Source organism: Giraffa tippelskirchi, chromosome 12 (assembly GCF_054371585.1).
Source record: "Giraffa tippelskirchi isolate mGirTip1 chromosome 12, T2T-mGirTip1v1.2.pri, whole genome shotgun sequence".
Classification (NCBI taxonomy): domain Eukaryota; kingdom Metazoa; phylum Chordata; class Mammalia; order Artiodactyla; family Giraffidae; genus Giraffa; species Giraffa tippelskirchi.
The window spans coordinates 48,851,909-48,870,925 of NC_137286.1; the positions used below are offsets into that span (position 1 = coordinate 48,851,909).

A 19,017-nucleotide genomic window follows, 5' to 3' on the forward strand; every position below is an offset into this window, starting at 1 on the left:
AAGAGATGGGGATATCTTTATCTTTATCTTTCTCAGATAAAGAAAGCTGAGCCCCAAGGAAAAGAATTGTTGCTTTTGAACTGTGGTGTTGGAGAATACTCTTGAGAGTCCCTTGGACTGCAAGGAGATCCAACCAGTCCATCCTAAAGGAAATCAGTCCTGAATATTCATTGGAAGGACTGATGTTGAAGCTGATACTCCAATACTTTGGCCACCTGATGCGAAGAACTGACTCATTTGAAAAGACCCTGATGTTGGGAGAGATTGAAGGCAGGAGGAGAAGGGGATGACAGAGGATGAGATGGTTGGATGGCATCACCGACTCAGTGGACATGAGTTTGGATAAATTCTGGTAGTTGCTGATGGACAGGGAGGCCTGGTGTGCTGCAGTCCATGGAGTCTGCACAACTCAGTTGGACATTACTGAGTGACTGAACTGAACTGAACAACATTTAGACATGTTGTCTTCAAAGATGCTATCTCCACGTATATCTGAATAAAACTATAATTTAAAAAGATGCATGCACCCTTATATTCATAGCAGCACTGTTTGCAATAGACAAGGAATGGAAACAATCTGAATTCCAATGACAAATAAATGAATAATGAAAATGAAGAATATTACTCAGCCATAAAAATAAAAGAATAAAGAAGATATGACAGGTAAATGAATAAGAAGATATGGAATATTACTCAGCCATGAAAAGAATGAAATAAAGCCATTTGCAACAGCATGGATGGACCCAGATATTATCATAGTGAGTCAGAAAGAGAAAGACAAATACCATAGAATATCACTTATATGTGGAATCTGAAATATAATGCAAATGAACTTATCCAAGAAACAGACTCACAACATAGAGAACAGACTTACAGTTGCCAAAGCGGGGAGAAGGGGGCAGGAGAGGGTTGGACTGGGAGTTAACAGACAGATCTGGGATTAACAGATTCAAACTATTATATATAGAATAGATACACAACAAGGTCCTATTTAATAACACTAGGAACTTTATTCAATGTCTGTAATAAACCATAAAGGAAAACAATAGAGAAAGAATATTATATATATGCTGTTTAGTCACTTCAGTCATGTCTGACTTTGTGTGACCCTATGGACTGTAGCCCGCCAGGCTCCTCTGTCCATGGGATTATCTAGGCAGGAATACTGGAGTGGGTTTCCAGGCCCTCCTCCAGGGGATCTTCCCGACCCAGGGATCGAACCTGGGTCTCCTGCATTGCCTGCATTGCAGGCAGATTCTTTACCACTGAGCCACCAGGGAAGTGTGTGTATATACATATATACATACATACATATATATATATACAACTAAGTGATTCAGTTATATATATATATGTATGTGTGTATATATACATGTGTATATGTATATATATGTGTGTGTGTGTATGTGTATATATATAACTGAATCAGTTAGTTGTATTCCAGAAACTAACACAACATTGTAAATAAATTATATTTCAATTTAAAAAATAAATAAAAAACAAAGATGCTGCCTCTATTGTAGAATGAGTTGTTTTTTGGAGTCTAAGAAGCTGTGTCATGTCTTTGACCAAAGATTCAGGGAGGTCGTTCCCAAGAACTGAGTTTAATCAAGAAATCCAATATTCCACAAAACACTGTCCCGCTCCGAACTCCCCAGGTTCCTGGATCACCCCATTCCTTTTCCCATTGGTTTGCCCTGCCCAGAATTCCTTCCTCTGACCTTCCCTCCTTCATCATCCAGTCCACCCGGACAACTTCTGTTCTTCCTCCCAGATCCAGTCCGTTGACCACTTCTTCCATGGCAGGCAGAGTGGGGGACTCTCTTCTCTGTGCTTCTTCAACATCTGCTCTTCCCGTCTTTGCAGTGCTGTCTGCATCCTGCTATTGCTATAGAAATGTTCATGTCTTCATCTTATAGCAGATGGTGAGCTCCTTGTGGACACATGCTGCAATTGATTCATTTCTGCATCCATGGGCCAAATCCATCTGATATACAGTAGGCTCTTAATAAATGTCTATCTAACAAATGTGTGAATGACTCATGCTAGTTCAACCCTGTTAAACAGGTCCATGCTGTGGAAACTAACAGTTTGGACATCCATGGAGACAATTTCTACATTGAAAATCGAAAATTGAAATCTCCTGATATCACTTTTCATTGGGATGATATAAAAAAGCAGACCTCCTTGGGTCTCACCCCACATGAAGCAGACTTGCATGGAACCAGGTTTGATTATATAGGTTATAGGTCCTGGAAACTAGAACAATTAATCTCATTCAGAAGATGAGATTTATAGTTCAGGGGAATAAAATGCCTTACCAGAGCTGCATTCATTTATTTATTTATTCCGTGCGTGCTTACTGAGCTGCAGGCACTATGCTAGACACTGGAATATATCAGAGGAGGCCCCCCCCAAAAAAAAGACCAAGACTTTTGTTCTTAAAAATCTTGCATTTCATCTGCAGTTAACAGAAATAAGTCATTGACTTCTTTTTAAATAGAGTAGAAAAAGGGAGATCAGTAAATGGAAGGAGTCAGGCAGCAGGTTTTAGTATTAATAGAGCAGTGAGCCTAATCAAGAAATGTGACCTTTGGATGGATATTTAAAGGAATAGAGGTCTCATGAGAAATTTCAGCTCAGCAGGTTCTTCTATGGATTAGAACCTCCTGCAGCAAGGAGCCCAGAAAAGCAACTGAAATAGCTGAGCAAATCCAGCAAACATTCCTGGCACCATTTGCTACATTATCCAAGTACCAGTAGCCTGCAGAAATGACATTCATCAAATATTCTAATAGCATAGACATCTTCAAGATGAATCCGGTCTATGCATTTTAAAGATACAAAAATGTTTCCATCACCACAGTGCTTTGCAAATATTTTTAAAGATCAAGGAAATTGGCCAATTTGAAAATGCTTAAAATGGAACATTTTTACATCACCTCCTATATTACCCATCCCTTAACAATACATTTTATGAAGCCTGCACAAGGGGTACAGTTATGCTCCACCATCACCTCATGGGATGAACGTGCTGAATAAATGCTGTTGGTAAAAGATGCCGTGATGACAGATTCATGACGAGCTCCCTGGTGGCAGCTATGCTTCGGGTATCCTTTTACTTTGTGAGTTGCTATCATATTTTGCTACTTGGAGAAAATTGACTTGGACAGAGCTACCCATGATTATTACTAATCTTTTACTCTTGTCAGAAGCTGCCATTTCAAAGTTCGTTCCTCTCTGGATTGAAAAACAAAATAATGAGCCCTAGTTTTATCTCCTGGGAGGCCACATTCATTTACATTCACTCATTGTTTACATTCTGCTGGTCTGTAATTTGAATGATGCTTGTGGATTGGCCTTACCAAGATAGCTAGGGCAAAGTGAGTTCCTAAAGCCTGGATATTGCAAGATGTGTAGGTTGTGCTTATGTTAGCTCAGAGGTTCTAGTTCCTTCAGCACCATTTTCATAAACATGTGCTGAGACATTTGATAGGAAGCAATTTGGGTCCTTGTTTGTCCTGTTAAATTTCTGATGGATCCATGCCTGTCTGCTCTTAAGTCTGTCATCATAGATCAAGCACCATAGTGCTCTCTGCCAGCTGAAACCTATCAGACCCTTGACCTGTCAGATTTTGGTGTTGTTTTGTTTTTCTTTTGTGATAACTCACATGTATGTAGCTTTATCAGATGAAGAGTCTCTTTGTTCAAGATTAAACCAGATTATAGTAAGTCCCCTACATATGAACCTTCAAGTTGTGAACTTTCAAAGAACCTGTGTTTGTATGTCCAGGCAAGTAAAGTTAGTTCACCTGTCTGGCATACATCGTCACATGAGTGCATCCTCTACAAATGGTTGAACTTTTGTTTTCTTCACTATATAGTACGGTATAGAGTACAGTAGTACAGTATCTTTATTTCAAGCCCATGATGTCTGGAAGAAAGTATAAAGCAGTGGTGATATAGCTGGTACTACTGTACTTTTCAAGGTATTGTACTGTTCAGATTAAAAGTGTTTATTTTGTGTGTTTGTTTGTTATGTATTGTTTGTGTGAAAAGTATTATAAACTTATTACAGCACAATACTAGATAGTTGACTGTGCTAGGTGACTACCTAGGCTAACTTTGTTGGACTCAAGAACAAATTGTCCTTTTGAAGCCCTCTTGGACTAGAACTTGTTCATGTGTAAGGAACTTACTATAGTGATAAGGTGACTTAGCAACAAAATATTGCTAGTCTTTCTCTGACCCCATCTAATCTGAGCATTCAGGCCTTCCGCCCATCATCCTCTGAGAATCCACAAGGAAATCTCAAAGATGCTTCTTGCCTACCAGCTGCTATCCTCCTCTGCTTTATCCTCTGGGGATTTTTATCAGCTACTCAAATCATCAGAGCAGCTAAAGTAGACAAGGATGGTTTCTGTTCTGCTTACCTTTGTGTTGTTTTTGTTGTTCAGTCACTAATTCATGTCTGACTCTTTGAGACTTCACGGACTGCAGTACACCAGACTCCTCTGGCCTCCACTATCTCCCAAAGTTTGAATCCCAAGTGGCTTCATGTCCATTGAGTTGGTGATGCTATCTAATCATCTCATCCTTTGCCACTCCCTTCTCCTTTTGCCTTCAGTCTTTCCAAGCTTCAGGGTCTTTCCAAAGAGTCAGCTCTTCCCATCAGGTGGCCAAATAATTGGGGCTTCAGCAGAAGTCTTTGCAGTGAATACTCAGGGTTGATTTTCTTTAGGACTGACTGGTTTGATCTCCTTACACTCCAAGGGACTCTGCAAGGTTATCTATTGCTTCCTGACAAACACACTGAAACTTCTGTTCAGTTCAGTTCAGTCGCTCAGCCATGTCTGACTGTTTGCGACCCCATGGACTGCAGCACGCCAGGCTTCCCAGTCCATCACCAACTCCTGGAGTTTGCTCAAACTCATGTTCATCGAGTCAGTGACCTCATCCAACCATCTCATCCTCTGTCATCCCCTTCTCCTGCTGCCTTCAACCTTTCCCGGCATCAGGGTCTTTTCCAATGAGTCAGTTCTTCGCATCAGGTGGCCAAAGTATTGGAGTTTCAGCTTTAGCATCAGTCCTTCCAATGAATCTTCACGACTGATTTCCTTTAGGATGGACTGGTTGGATCTCGTTGCAGTCCAAGGGACTCTCAAGAGTCTTCTCCAACTCCACAATTCAAAAGCATCAATTCTTCAGCGCTCAAATTTCTTTATAGCCCAACTCTCACATCCATACATGACTCCTGGGAAAACTTTGACTTGATTAGATGGACCTTTGTTGACAAAGTAATGTCTCTGCTTTTCAATATGCTGTCTAGGTTGGTCATAACTTTCCTTCTAAGGAGTAAGAGTCTTTTAATTTCATGGCTGGAATCACCATCTGCAGTGATTTTGGAGCCCCAGAAAAATAAAGTCTGACACTGTTTCCACTGTTTCCCCATCTATTTGCCATGAAGTGATGGGACAGGATGCCATGATCTTAGTTTTCTGAATGTTGAGCTTTAAGTCAACTTTTTCACTCTCCTCTTTCACTTTCATCAAGAGGCTCTTTAGTTCTTCTTCACTTTCTGCCATAAGGGTGGTGTCATCTGCATATCTGAGGTTATTGATATTTCCCCCGGCAATCTTGATTACAGCTTGTGCTTCCTCCAGCCCAGCGTTTCTCATGATGTACACTGCATATAAGTTAAATAAGCAGGATGACAATATACAGCCTTGACACACTCCTTTCCTGATTTGGAACCAGTCTATTGTTTCATGTCCAGTTCCAACTGTTGCTTCTTGACCTGCATACAGATTTCTCAGGAGGCAGGTCAGGTGATCTGGTATTCCCATCTCTTTCAGAATTTTCCACAGTTTGTGGTGATCCACACAGTCAAAGGCTTTGGCATAGTCAATAAAGCAGAAACAGATGTTTTTGTGGACCTCTCTTGCTTTTTAGATGATCCATCAGATGTTGGCAATTTGATCTCTGGTTCTTCGGCCTTTTCTAAAACCGGCTTGAACATCTGGAAGTTCACAGTTCACATATTGCTGAAGCCTGGCTTGGAGAATTTTAAGCATTATACTTTACTAGTGCGTGACATGAGTGCAATTGTGTGGTAGTTTGAGTATTCTTTGGCATTGCCTTTCTTTGGGATTGGAATGAAAACTGGCCTTTTCCAGTCCTGTGGCCACTGCTGAATTTTCCAAATTTGCTGGCATATTGAGTGCAGTACTTTCACAGCATCATCTTTCAGGATTTGAAATAGCTCAATTGGAATTCCATCACCTCCACTAGCTTTGTTCGTAGTGATGCTTCCTAAGGCCCATTTGACTTCACATTCAGGATGTCTGGCTCTAGGTGAGTGATCACACCATCGTGATTATCTGGGTCGTGAAGATCTTTTTTGTACAGTTCTTCTGTGTATTCTTGCCACCTCTTCTTAATATCTTCTGCTTCTGTTAGTTTACCCACCTCTAATATAGCTACCAAAAGTCAGCTGGCACTTTTAGCTTTTGATCTAGATATTTCCTGAGTTAGATGCACAAATTCATTGAATATATTTTCTGTATTCCAAGTTACATAGGTGAGAGTGTTGCCAAATGTTTTGCTATTGATTAGCATGCCTCTCTTTCCTTCCAACTTCCACTTAGAAATTTTTCCATTGCCTTTCTAGCCTCTGGCTTGTGTATTACATATTTCTTATGGCGGCACCCCATTTAAAGTCACCAATGTCATTTTTAGATATTTATTATTGGATAACAAGGGCTTCTCTGGTGGCTCAGTTGTAAAGAATCCACCTGCAATGCAGGAGATGCAGGAGATGCCTGTTGGAAAATTGGGAGAGTCCTGGAAATATCCAGGACAGGATGTACATTTAAAAAGACCTGAGAATTTCCTAAGCTGTCACCTCTGTCTAATCTCAAGACTCAAGGCGAGTAGGAAGTGAAAACTAACAAAAAGTTGTACATGGCCTAAGGGCTGGAGAAGTGCCCCAGCATACAGCCAACCTGCAAAGACCAAGGATCTATTGTGGCTCAGACAGTAAAGAATCTGCCTGTAATGAAAGAGACCCAGGTTCCTGGGTCGGGAAGATCTCCTGGATTAGGAAATGGCAACCCACTCCAGTATTCTTGCCTCAAGAATCCTATGGACAGAGGAGTCTGCTGGGCTACAGTCCATAGGGTCGCAAAGAGTTGGACACAACTGAAGCATCTGAGCATGCCATGTATGCAAAGCATAAACAAAGAACCCTGGTGACGGTGGTTAGTCACTAAGTTGCATCCGACTCTTGTGACTCCATGGACTATAGCCAACCAGGGTCCTCTGTCCACGGGATTCTCAAAGCAAGCATACTGGAGTGGGTTTCCATTTCCTTCTCCAAACAAAGAACAACTAGAACATAGTGAATTCAAACAATATCATGGAGCTTGTGTGCTTAGGCGCTCAGTCTGGTCCGACTCTCAACCCTATGGACTGTAGCCCGCCAGGTTCCCCTGTCCATAGGATTCTTCAGGCAAGAATACTGGAGTGGGTTGTCATTTCCTAATCCAGGGGATCTTCCCGACCCAGGAACCTGGGTCTCTTTCATTACAGGCAGATTCTTTACTGTCTGAGCCACAATAGATCCTTGGTCTTTGCAGGTTGGCTATATGCTGGGGCACTTCTCCAGCCCTTAGGCCATGTACAACTCTGTTAGTTTACACTTCCTACTTGCTTTGAGTCTTGAGATTAGGCAGAGGTGACAGCTTAGGAAATTCTCTGGTCTTTTTAAATGTACATCCTGTCCTGGATATTTCCAGGACTCTCCCAATTTTCCAGTATATACAGGTGCTTTTGAGGGATCTAATTTCCCAAAGAATTTCTCTTCCAAGATTGCTTTTCCCAGACTTTGGATGCTCCATTGTTGCTTCAACAATTATGTTTTGCCCCAGGTGACTGTGGTTTGTTGAATTGCTTTACAATGTTTTTGAGGAAAGCTTGCTGCTTTAACCCTACTTGACATCTGAGCTGGGTAAAACAAAGGCAAGTGACTTGTGCCAGGCCTTGAGGCAGCCTCCAGGCAGATTAGAACAGACAAACACAGTTCTTTTGCAAATAAGATCTATTCTGCTCCCTCCAAAATCAGTGACTAGGTCTCACAATGAGAATCTAAACCTTGAACTGTCTTTAAGACCACTTCCAATGGTAAACATGAGGGGCAAAAAAAAGAAAAAATGAGACATAGCTTTTCTTTTTAACTTGTCTTTTTGTTGGTTCAGCAATCAGTTGGTTGCTGTAAACCTTTATTATTTTCCAGAGTTGTGACCGACTTGATTCTGACAACTTTACTCAATTTTTCTGTGTTTCTTTTGGGAAAATAGGCTATTGAAACTGTCTACTCTCCCATGTTTGCTGACATCACCTCTATTTTTGTTTATTTGCTTGTTTTTTTCTAAAATGTCCCCAGTAGACATTGAGAAAGAAATAGAGATGTAACAGAGAAAGAAACTTCTACTGCATTGCTGTTCTACCCATGGAATTCACTTTGAAATGAAGGTCAACCTGGACTTGCAAAATTCAGTGGTAAAAGGCAGGTAGAGGCATCCTGAAAGGACTTGTGGCCAAGTTGTCATTCTCTCTGTTTCCTTCTAGACATCTCCATTCTAGCTGACATGATTCAACACTTTCACAGTCACCATACTGATCTCAGCAGCGTAAAGAAGTCTAAAAAATAATATTTCTCCTGCAGCGTAGCAGGGCCCTCAATTTTTTTGTTTGGGACCTCAGGTAATTTATTTTGGCAGCATATGCTCATTATCCAACAAATCTATAAGAAGTTCCTAATACATATAATACCTGGTTCAAATGCATACTAGTTTACATATTGGAGGTACAGAGCAAAAAAAAAAGAAAAAAGAAAAAAATCCCTGACCTTATGGAACTTATTTTTTTGTAGTGTAAGAGTAGAAAAATGTAAACAAAATGAATGTGTGCATTATGTGGTATATTAGTTTAAAAGAAAAAGTAGAGTAGGATAAAGATAGTAGTCATTGGCATAATGATTCCAATAGAACGGGGTTATAATTTTAAGAGAATGGTCAGAGTAGACCTACTTCAGAGTCATATTTCAACCAAACTGAGGACTGAATGGAAGCCAAGCCTCAGAGATACTGGAATCAGGACCTGGAAAGTCAGTGGGTACACAGGTAATCCTCAAAAAGGTAAATGGGATTGGGCCATCTGCATATGTTATCAGATACAAAGATGACAGCACCTTTATGGCAGAAAGCAAAGAAGAACTAAAGAGTCTCTTGATGAAAGTGAAAGAGGAGAGTGAAAATTTGGCTTAAAACTCAACATTCAAAAAACTAAGATCTTAGCATCCATCACTTCATGACAAATAGATGGGGAAACAATGGAAATCGTGACAGACTTTATTTTTGGGGCTCCAAAATCAATGCACATAGTGACTGCAGCCATGAAATTAAAAGACTCTTGCTCCTTGGAAGAAAAGCTATGACCAACCTAGACAGCATATTAAAAAGCAGAGACATTACTTTGCTGACAAAAGTCTATCTAATCAAAGCTATGGTTTTTCCAGTAGTCATGTATGGGTGTGAGAGTTGGTCTATAAAGAAAGTTGAGTGCCAAAGAATAGATGTTTTTGAATTGTGGTGTTGGAGAAGACTTTTGAGAGTCCCTTGGACTGCAAGGAGATCCAACCAGTCAATCCTAAAGGAAATCAGTCCCGAATATTCATTGGAAGGACTGATGCTAAAGCTGAAACTCTAATACTTTGGCCACCTGATGCGAAGAACTGACTCACTGGAAAAGACCCTGATGCTGGAAAAGACAGAAGACAGGAGGAGAAGGGATGACAGAGGATGAGATGGTTGTATGGCATCACTGACTCAATGGAAAGAGTTGGTGATGGACACGGAAGACTGGCATGCTGCAGTCAATGGGGTTGCAAAAAGTTGGACACAACTGAGTGACTGAACTGAACTGGGTCAAATTACCAGAATCTAAACAATTCTGTGCAATCGGACAGTCACATTATACAAAGTTAGCCACAGGGCTCCCCTTATGGAAGGAATGAGGTATTTTCATGAAAGCAAAGATGACTGAAGAATTTTATTATTCTTATAGTAGAGAGTATATTATGAGTAGTATGGCACAGAAACAATTTATTTCAAGTTTAACACATTATTTTCTCTGACGATACCAGTCAGTAATAGCCCCAAAGATCAGCTCAAGAAACCAGCTACATCTGTGTTGTGCAAAACATTAGCCCTTAGCCATATGTGGCTATTAAACACCTTAAATGAGACTAGTCCAAAGCGAGATGTACAATAAGCACAAAATACACAATGGATTTTGAAGACCAAGTTCAAAAAAGAATGTAAAATAGCTCATTGACATTTTTTATTATTACATGTGTGGAAATACTGCATTGAGTAAAATATATGATTGAAATTAATTTTATCTTTTTTTTTTTACTTTCTTTAATGTGAATATTAGAAAATCTTAAGTTATTTAGCTCACATATTTCTATTGGAGAGCACTGGACTAGATTCAGAGTACATTTTGACACTGAATGAACAGCACAAAACATATGTGCAAACATTGGGAGGAGAACACAGTGTTTACCAAACACTGTCCATTCTCTTGCAAGTTCTCCTTGGATCTCTGAATTTACCTTCACCTTCTTTGCACTTTGCTATAAGTGGCCTGTGTGCGTGTGTGTGCGCATGTGTGTGTGTGTGTGCTCAGTCATGTCCAACTCTTTGAGATCCCATAGATTATAGCCCCCCAGGCTCCTCTGTCCATGGGATTCTCCAGGCAAGAATACTGGAGTGAGTTGCCATTTCCTCCTCCAGGGGATCTTCCTGACCCCGAGGCCGTGTCCATGTCTCCTGAGGTTCCCGCACTGGCAGCAGTCTCTTTACCGCCTGAGCTATCAGGGTAGCCGTAAGTTGCATGTACTTCTAGAGAAACGTCTTTTGCCTACTGTAACCGCCTTACCCTGTACGCCTGGGAGCTTCTATCCCTCCAGGAGAGCTTATAACTAAAGGCTGTTACAGGATTAAGAAAGCCTATCTCCACTGCTTTGAGTTTCGATAAACAGATGCAAACTGCAAACACTCCAGGGCCCTCATGGAATCAGGCTGAGATTAGACTTTGCCTGGAATCACCCTTGACTAACTTCTTCCCGTTCCCTCTCCTGTTTCTCCCAGTCTTTCATCAGTTTACCTTGGGAGCACTGCCTTCATAAATCACTTGCAAGTGAATCTCTGTCTCAGGCTCTGCAGCTGGGGAGTTTAACTAAGACACACGGTGACTTTTTTTAAGGGAGGTTGGACAGAATTTAGTAATCAGGGTATAATTCCTAATGAACTACATTGTTTCCTATGCTCCAGAGAGTATTTTGCTTAGAGACATGAAGTCTACAGAAGTCTACAACTACAGGGTCTTAATCAATATCTCTGTTCTCCACATTGCTATATTTAAAATGGATAACCAATAAGGACCTACTGTCTAGCACCTGGAACTCTGCTCAATGTTACGTGGCAGCCTGGATGGGAGGGGAGTTTGGGGGAGAGTGGGTACACATATGTGTATGTCTGAGTCTCTTCACTGTTCACCTGAAACTATCACAACATTGTTAATCAGCTATACCTCAATACACAATAAAAAGTTTAAAAAAAAGTATCTTGTTCTCAAACGTTAGACAAGTAGTAAGGGCACACAACTCTGAAGGATGATATTTAATTGGCAACTGCCTTTTCTTTGCCTACTGAGAAAAGTAACTTTATTCTAAAGAAGCCCAGATTCATCTGAAAAAGAATCCTTTGTCTTAAGAGAAAAGTGCATTTGGACTATTCTTCTTCCACTGCCATGTGTAGATGTGTGCAGGGCAGGCACAGCATGCTGAGAGACATCTTTAACTAATTATATAAGTGCCCCAGGGCTTGCCAGCTCTATTTGTCAAATTAAATATGGATCCTTTCACAAGTTCAGCTCTGGCAAAAACAAAAGAGAGCGACAAAACAACTACAACAGCAGCAACAGTAACAAATAAAGTCAAAATAATGAAATAAACCACGCTGAAGTAAGTACAGAAATTAGAAGGTATTGAAAAAGAGTAGAACTTTAGTAAAAAATCCTGAGAGGCAAGAAACATACTAGATAATAAAATCTATTTATCTTCCCATGTTAAACAATGATGTGATTTGAAATAAAGATCTAAATTTTTACCTTCTCTTATGACTGTCCCGTTGTCTTAGTCTAAGAGATGAGCCATGGATCCCTGTTTGGTGCAAATGTATATTTTCTATAAGAAATGTCTCTCTATCCTGTTAATACATCTCCTTTCTCCAATTTTCTCACTGACTAATCCCTCACTTGGTAATTATGGTTATATCAGGGCACTGTAGATATTAGCTAAAAAAATATACTGAGAAGCAAATGATGCAAAATGCCAGCAATACCAGGAAAGGTTTGGAAAGTTACTTCCTTTAATACACAAAGCTGACACACAGAATGGTGAGGGAAGGTGGAATTTTTTCTGGCTTACAGAAAGTCCAAGGTGTTGTAGTGGGAACCAGAGAAGCAGGCAGATATGTTTGCCTGGAAATGAAAAACCCCTTTTTTAACAACAGCAAATATTTGCCTTCAGTGGAGAGCAAATCAGTGTCACTCTTCTGGGAAGGAGCGCTGGTTATAAAAAATGCGACCCTGAGATGCCATCCTCTGCCGTTCCGCATCTCTATAGTAACGCATCATGCGGGAGCAACGCTTCTAACGGTGGGAGGTCTCTGTACACGAGTGAGAGGCTGTGACTGCGGCCACGCGGAATGAAAGAGGTCAAGTAAACTGACAGTAGAGAAATACATACCAGTGGAGGAACTGGGAGATTTTCCCAAGGTAAAAAGGGGTAAATTTTATTCGTGAGGAGGCAGCACATTGGTGAACTTATCCCACATAGTTAACGATGCTATTACACAGATATGTTTATTTAAAATAAGGAAAAATGAATATGCTCAAAGCAGCCAGGCTCCTCTGTCCATGAGATTCTCCAGGGGAGAGTACTGGAGTGGGTCACCATACCCTTCTCCAGGGAATGTTCTCAACCGAGGGATTGAACCCATACCTCTTGTGTGTCCTGCACTGGCAAGCAGGTTCTTTACCATTAGCACCACCTGGGAAGCCCATTACACAGATAAATTTATTTAACATAAGGAAGAATGAAGAAGCTCAAAGCAGCTTGCTTCATATCTGGAAGCTATCAGCAGAAATTTTTGCTGCGCTTACTTGCAACACCATTGCTTTCTCTGCTCATTCCTCAGGTGTTTGCATTGATGGCAAAAGTGTCTTTGATTATTCTGAAATGCCAAACATCAGTGATTTTGTTAGTGATGTACTATATATCCATGAACATAATTTTAAATATGATGAAGGGAAAGGAAGAACAACTAACTTTATTACTAATTTTTGATAAATATTTCTCTGAGACTCTTCGGTGGAAATAAAAATAGTATCTAGATATTTGGTTCTTAAAACCAGTTAACTATCTGGACATTGATATTCATAGTTGAGCTTCCCAGGTGGCTCAGTGTTAAAGAATCCACCTACCAATGCAGGAGCCGCAGGAGACACAGGTTCAATCCCTGAGTAGGGAAGATCCCCTGGAGGAGGAAATAGCAATCCACTCCAGTATTCTTGCCTGGAGAATCCCATGGGCAGAGGAGTCTGGAAGGCTATGGTACACAGGGTCCCTTAAGAGTTGGACATGGCTGAAGTGACTTAGCACAGCACATACACATACAGACATCATAATCATACTTAGCTTTATAGAGTTTGGGAGAAAATGAAATAAGGAGTCCGATATGAGTATGTGCTCCCAAAAGGGTAGCTCTCCTCACTATTCTTGTTTTTGCTGCAATTACTGTTGTTATTTTTATTGCTATTGTACAGCTCCTTTGAGGGAGGATCAAAGAACAATGCAAAAAGTATTAGTGAGTCAGATCATGCAAGAAGTCAGCACTTCTCTTTTTGCTATTCAGATTGACCTTATTCTGGATTCTTCATTTCTGTCTATGTTTCAGTTAGTGGATGCTCCCGGAAAGCGATCTCCAGATACTTGAGTTGTTTCTGCACCCGGTAAAGGATATTTGGTCCTAATGTTAGGGAAATGACTCATGGCTCTTTGATACAAGAAGAGAGACGCTATTTCATACTGGATGAAGCCTTAGAAGGAGACCTTTTCTTTTTTTTTTTAATTCATGAGTAGAAAATAGCCTGTGCATTGTGTGGCTTCTGGTTTTTCTTACAAGTGTGACAAAATGAGTACCCTAATCAAGATATGAAATCCCTTTCACTCATCTATGAATTATAGATAATTATAACTGAATTTAGTTTAGAGATGGAATGATCTCTCCATTCTTCCATCAGAACATAAGCCTATGAGGGCATGAATTTTTGTGTTTTGTTGACTGCTCCATCCCCAATGCCAAGAATAGTGATTAACGGCTAGAAAATGTTCGGTAAATGTTTGTTGAATGAGTGGGTGATCTGAAAATATGAAGTGGCTAGGCATATTCCAAATATTTACATTTTTGATATTATAATTATTATAATTAAAATATTATTTTACATATGAAACTAACCTTTAACAGGTCTACCTGAAAGTGAACACTTGAATATAATTAATTCAATTTGGTTATATAATAAGCACATTTGCGTGAAAATGGACCAGGTAATTTGAAAGATAATACGGATACAAAAGTGAACAAGAACGATAACCTCTACCTGCTTGACAGTTGGTGCTAGTTGTAAAGAACCCACCTGTTGATGCAGGAGACCTAAGAGATGCAAGTTCAAACCCTGGGTTGGGAAGATCCCCTGGAGAAGGGAATGGCAACCCACTCCAAAATTCTTGCCTGGGAAATCCCATGGGCAGAGGAGCCTGGTAGGCTATAGTCCATAGGGTCACAAAGAGAGAGACATGATTGAAGTGACTTAGCAAGCACGCAGGTAGTTATATTATAATAGAACTTACCAAATATTTCCACTTTTTCCAGTAGAGAGAAGTTCTCACAAAGAAAATCTGACAAGTTACTCTATTGAACTTTTTTAGGTGAATTGAGAAGAAAATAACATTGAAATTGCCCAGTTTCCAAAGTTATCATTGAAACAGAAGGCATTAGATGAGAAGGCATGCTTTTTAGTGTCTTCATTTCATAGATGAGGCAACATCTTGAAGATATAGATTTTGTTAAGAGACTGTTTTCTGGGACCCTTTGCCCACCTTTGCTCAGCCTACTAAGTCCCCATTCATTATTCAAGGCACAGATCAAATGTTCCTGCAAGAAACCATTCCTAATTCCTTCAGGCTGAGTTGGTTGCTAAGCCTGCACTTAATTCTTGCTTCTATTACAGCAACTAGAACAATCATCTGAAATTTGCCTGAACATAAGAATCGTTTGATGCACTTATTAAAAACCCAGATCCATGGGACCCATCTCGACACAAATGGATCAGAGATTCTGATTCTTTGCGTGTATTACCTGACAGTCCCTCTGTGTTTGTTTTTTTTTTTTCAACTTCTATTTTATATGGGAGTATAGGTGGCTCAGACGGTAAAAGAATCTTCCTGCAATGTGGGAAACCCAGATTTGATTCCTGGGTTGAGAAGATCCCCTGGGGAAGGGGATGGCTACCCACTCCAGTATTCTGGCCTGGAGAATCCCATGGAGAGAGGAGCCTGGCGGGCTGCAGTCCTTGGGGTCACAAAGAGTTGGACACAACAGAGCACACACACACACACACACACACACACACACGAATCACATAGATAGGTGGGGGCTCAGCTGGTAGACCCAAGTGGTTTGACTCCTATCCCAGTGCTCACCTGTTCACTGCAACAGAGGGAAGCTCCTTTAAGCAGATTCCTGATATGTGCTACAAGGGAAATGGGAAGGTGGAAATGATATTCAGGGAAGGTCTCCTTGTTCAGCTATTCCCCCACTGAGTCTGGCAATGCCAGTGATAAAATAACTTCTCTGCCTGAAATGCTCAAGACTGAGACACACTGAAATATTAGGGTGCTTTTCTGTACCTCTTCCTGATTCTGCCTTTGTAATGGACTTTATAATCACATATCCGTTAATCTGAACACTTCTTAAGAGGTAATCATAATAACTCGCCTAGATCTAATGTTGTAGAGAAACATTTTATGGCCCTAGGATACATTTTCATCCAAGTTATTAAAGTCCAATTACATCATGTTTTCTTCCAAGGAATGCCAAGTACTTGAGGGACAATACTGCAGCCACTCTCGTTTGTCTCTTGGAAATAATTTACACAGAGATAGCCTTGATATTGCAGACAAAGCCCTCTGCTCTTCCTCCCCAAAGAGATGGAAAAATGTACTTGCTTGACTAAGATCACACAATAGAATCAGACAGGGAATATTGGAAGGAGAATGCAAATTCTCTCTTTTTCATTAGGTATTACATGTAGCCTTCCTTTATGAATACATCAGATATGTATATTGTGCTTTTGCTGAACGAGAATCTACCATGTTGAGTGGTCTAGTAAATTTCCAGTAAAAGGAATAAAACTTAAGCTTTTCTAAATATAATTTCTGTACTATGACTATATTATGACTCATCGTACAAGTGCCAGCCTTAAACCAAGCAGCCCACTGGAAATAACAATGAGAGAAATGCTGATAAGACTATTTGCTATTTACTACTGTGTCTCATGAGTAGATTAAAGGCATTTTTAAAGACTGACAGTAACCTCTGTAAGGTACACTTTATTTTTCTATCTAGGGCTGTGAAGCTCAGATGCTATTTTTATATGGAAGGTCATACAGCTAGTAAGGGGTGGTTCCCAGAATTTAAATCAAGTGTTTCTATGTCTAAAAATCAAGACCTTTTTGCTACTCTACGCTGTTCTAGTATACATGAACTGGGAATTAAGGAGAACTCAATTTTGCTGAATTTGAACAAGTAGTTTCATATCTCATTGAGTGAATTTTTAACTAAATATAACATCCTCCCCTCAAAATTCTACAGGAAACTTCATGCAACTCCTCTAGAAGAGAAATACTCCAAGAATGAGGGGCAAGTCCTTGTTATCCACTAGAACCAGATAAAGTATACAATTATCATCACAAGACAATGCATGTATCTTGGGACTTTGCTTACCTAGTTCTTCAATCAAAATAAACCTTCAGAAAACTTGTGGAAAATTCTTCCAACACAAAAGAAAAATCAGCTTAAAGTGAAAGTGTTAGTCAGTCATGTCCAACTCTTTGCGATCCCATGGACTGTAGCCCACCAAGCTCCTTTGTCCATGGGATTCTCCAGGCAAGAATACTGGAGTGGGTACCCATTCCCTTCTCCAGGGGATCTTCCTGACCCAGGGATCAAACCCGAGTCTCCTGCATTGCCGGTAGATTCTTTACCATCTGAGCCACCAGGGAAGCATTTCTTTACTATAACTGGATTGCAGCACTTTAAGTGTTGTTGCAAGGTTCAAGCCACCTCTGCTGCTACTGCTGCTAAGTCACTTCAGTCGTGTCCGACTCTGTGTGACCCCATAGACGGCAGCCCACTAGGCTCCCCCGTCCCTGGGATTCTCCAGGCGAGAACACTGGAGTGGGTTGCCATTTCCTTCTCCAATGCAGGAAAGTGAAAAGTGAAAGTGAAGTCGCTCAGTCGTGTCTGACTCTTCGCAGCCCTATGCATGGACTGCAGCCTATCAGGCTCCTCCATCCATGGGATTTTCCAGGCAAGAGTACTGGAGTGGGTTGCCATAGCCTTCTCCACAAGCCACCTTTAAACAGTAGCAATTTCTGCTATAGTTGTTTGCAGTTAAAGCAGGATGTGCCCAGCAGGCACATCTTCATTGGCTCCGATGGTAAGGAATCCGTCTGATTCCTTAGGATGGATCTAACAATACTAAGGATGCAGGAGACCAGGGTCCTATCACTGAATCAGGCAGATCCCCTGGAGGAGGAAATGGCAACCCATTCCAGTATTCTTGCCTGGGAAATCCCATGGACAGAGGAGTCTGGTGGGCTACTGACCATGGAGTTACAAAGAGTAGCACACCACTGAGTGACTTTCACTCACTCACTCCAGTAGGGACAGAATAGTATCTTATAGCAAATTAGAATACACTGAACACCAATGGAAAATTCATGGAGAAAGCATGAAGAGGGCATGGGGTTGACTCATTTTGACCCATACTCTCCAACATGTCAAACCTTTCAGATAATAGAGCATGCAATGTTGTTCACTCATTAAGTTGCATCCAACTCTTTGTGATTCCAAGAAAGACTCACATCCAACTCTTTCCAAGCTCTGGGAGTTGGTGATGGACAGGGAAGCCTGGCATGCTGCAGTCCATGGGGTCTCAAAGAGTTGGACACGACTGAGCAACTGAACTGGACTGGAACTCTTTGTGACCCCATGAGCTGCATCACACTAAGCTTCCCTGTCCTTCACTATCTCCCAGTTTGCTCAAATTCATGTCAATTGAGTCGGTGATGCCATCCAACCATCTGATCTTCTGTCACCCCTTTCTCCTCCTGCCTTCAAACTTTCCCAGCATCAGAGTCTTTTCCAGCGAGTCAACTCTTCACATGAGGTGGACAAAGTACTGGAGCTTCAACTTCAACATCAGTCCCTCCAATAAATATTCAGGGTTGATTTCCTTTAGGATTGACAGGTTTGATCTCCTTGGAGCATGCATATTTAAATTTGAAAGGAATTTTAAAAATGATTATTTAATAAAATGAGGATGAAGTCAGCAAATAACTGGTGAGAATTAATATTTAATTTCCAAGTGTGCCCTGGGAGAGAGATCAGGAGTGAAGCCATTGCAATTACTTGGGAATTCATTGTCAGAAACATTAAACTGATTCAGGCTACAGAAAAGTACCCATCAGTAATATGAAGAAGGTCTAAGTGTCCTGGTCAGAAAATAAACAATGTAGAAACACTATACAGGATCAGTGTTGAAGAT

At 40.7% G+C, this 19,017-nt stretch overlaps 1 long non-coding RNA gene across 1 annotated transcript; it reads left to right on the forward strand.

Moving 5' to 3' along the window:
- The first annotated feature begins 12,782 nt into the window (after window positions 1-12,782).
- Window positions 12,783-18,806, forward strand: LOC145529784 (uncharacterized). Its single transcript, XR_014071344.1, has 3 exons — window positions 12,783-12,903; window positions 17,061-17,276; window positions 18,601-18,806. It is a non-coding gene; the product is annotated as an uncharacterized LOC145529784 (long non-coding RNA).
- The last annotated feature ends 211 nt before the right edge of the window (window positions 18,807-19,017 follow it).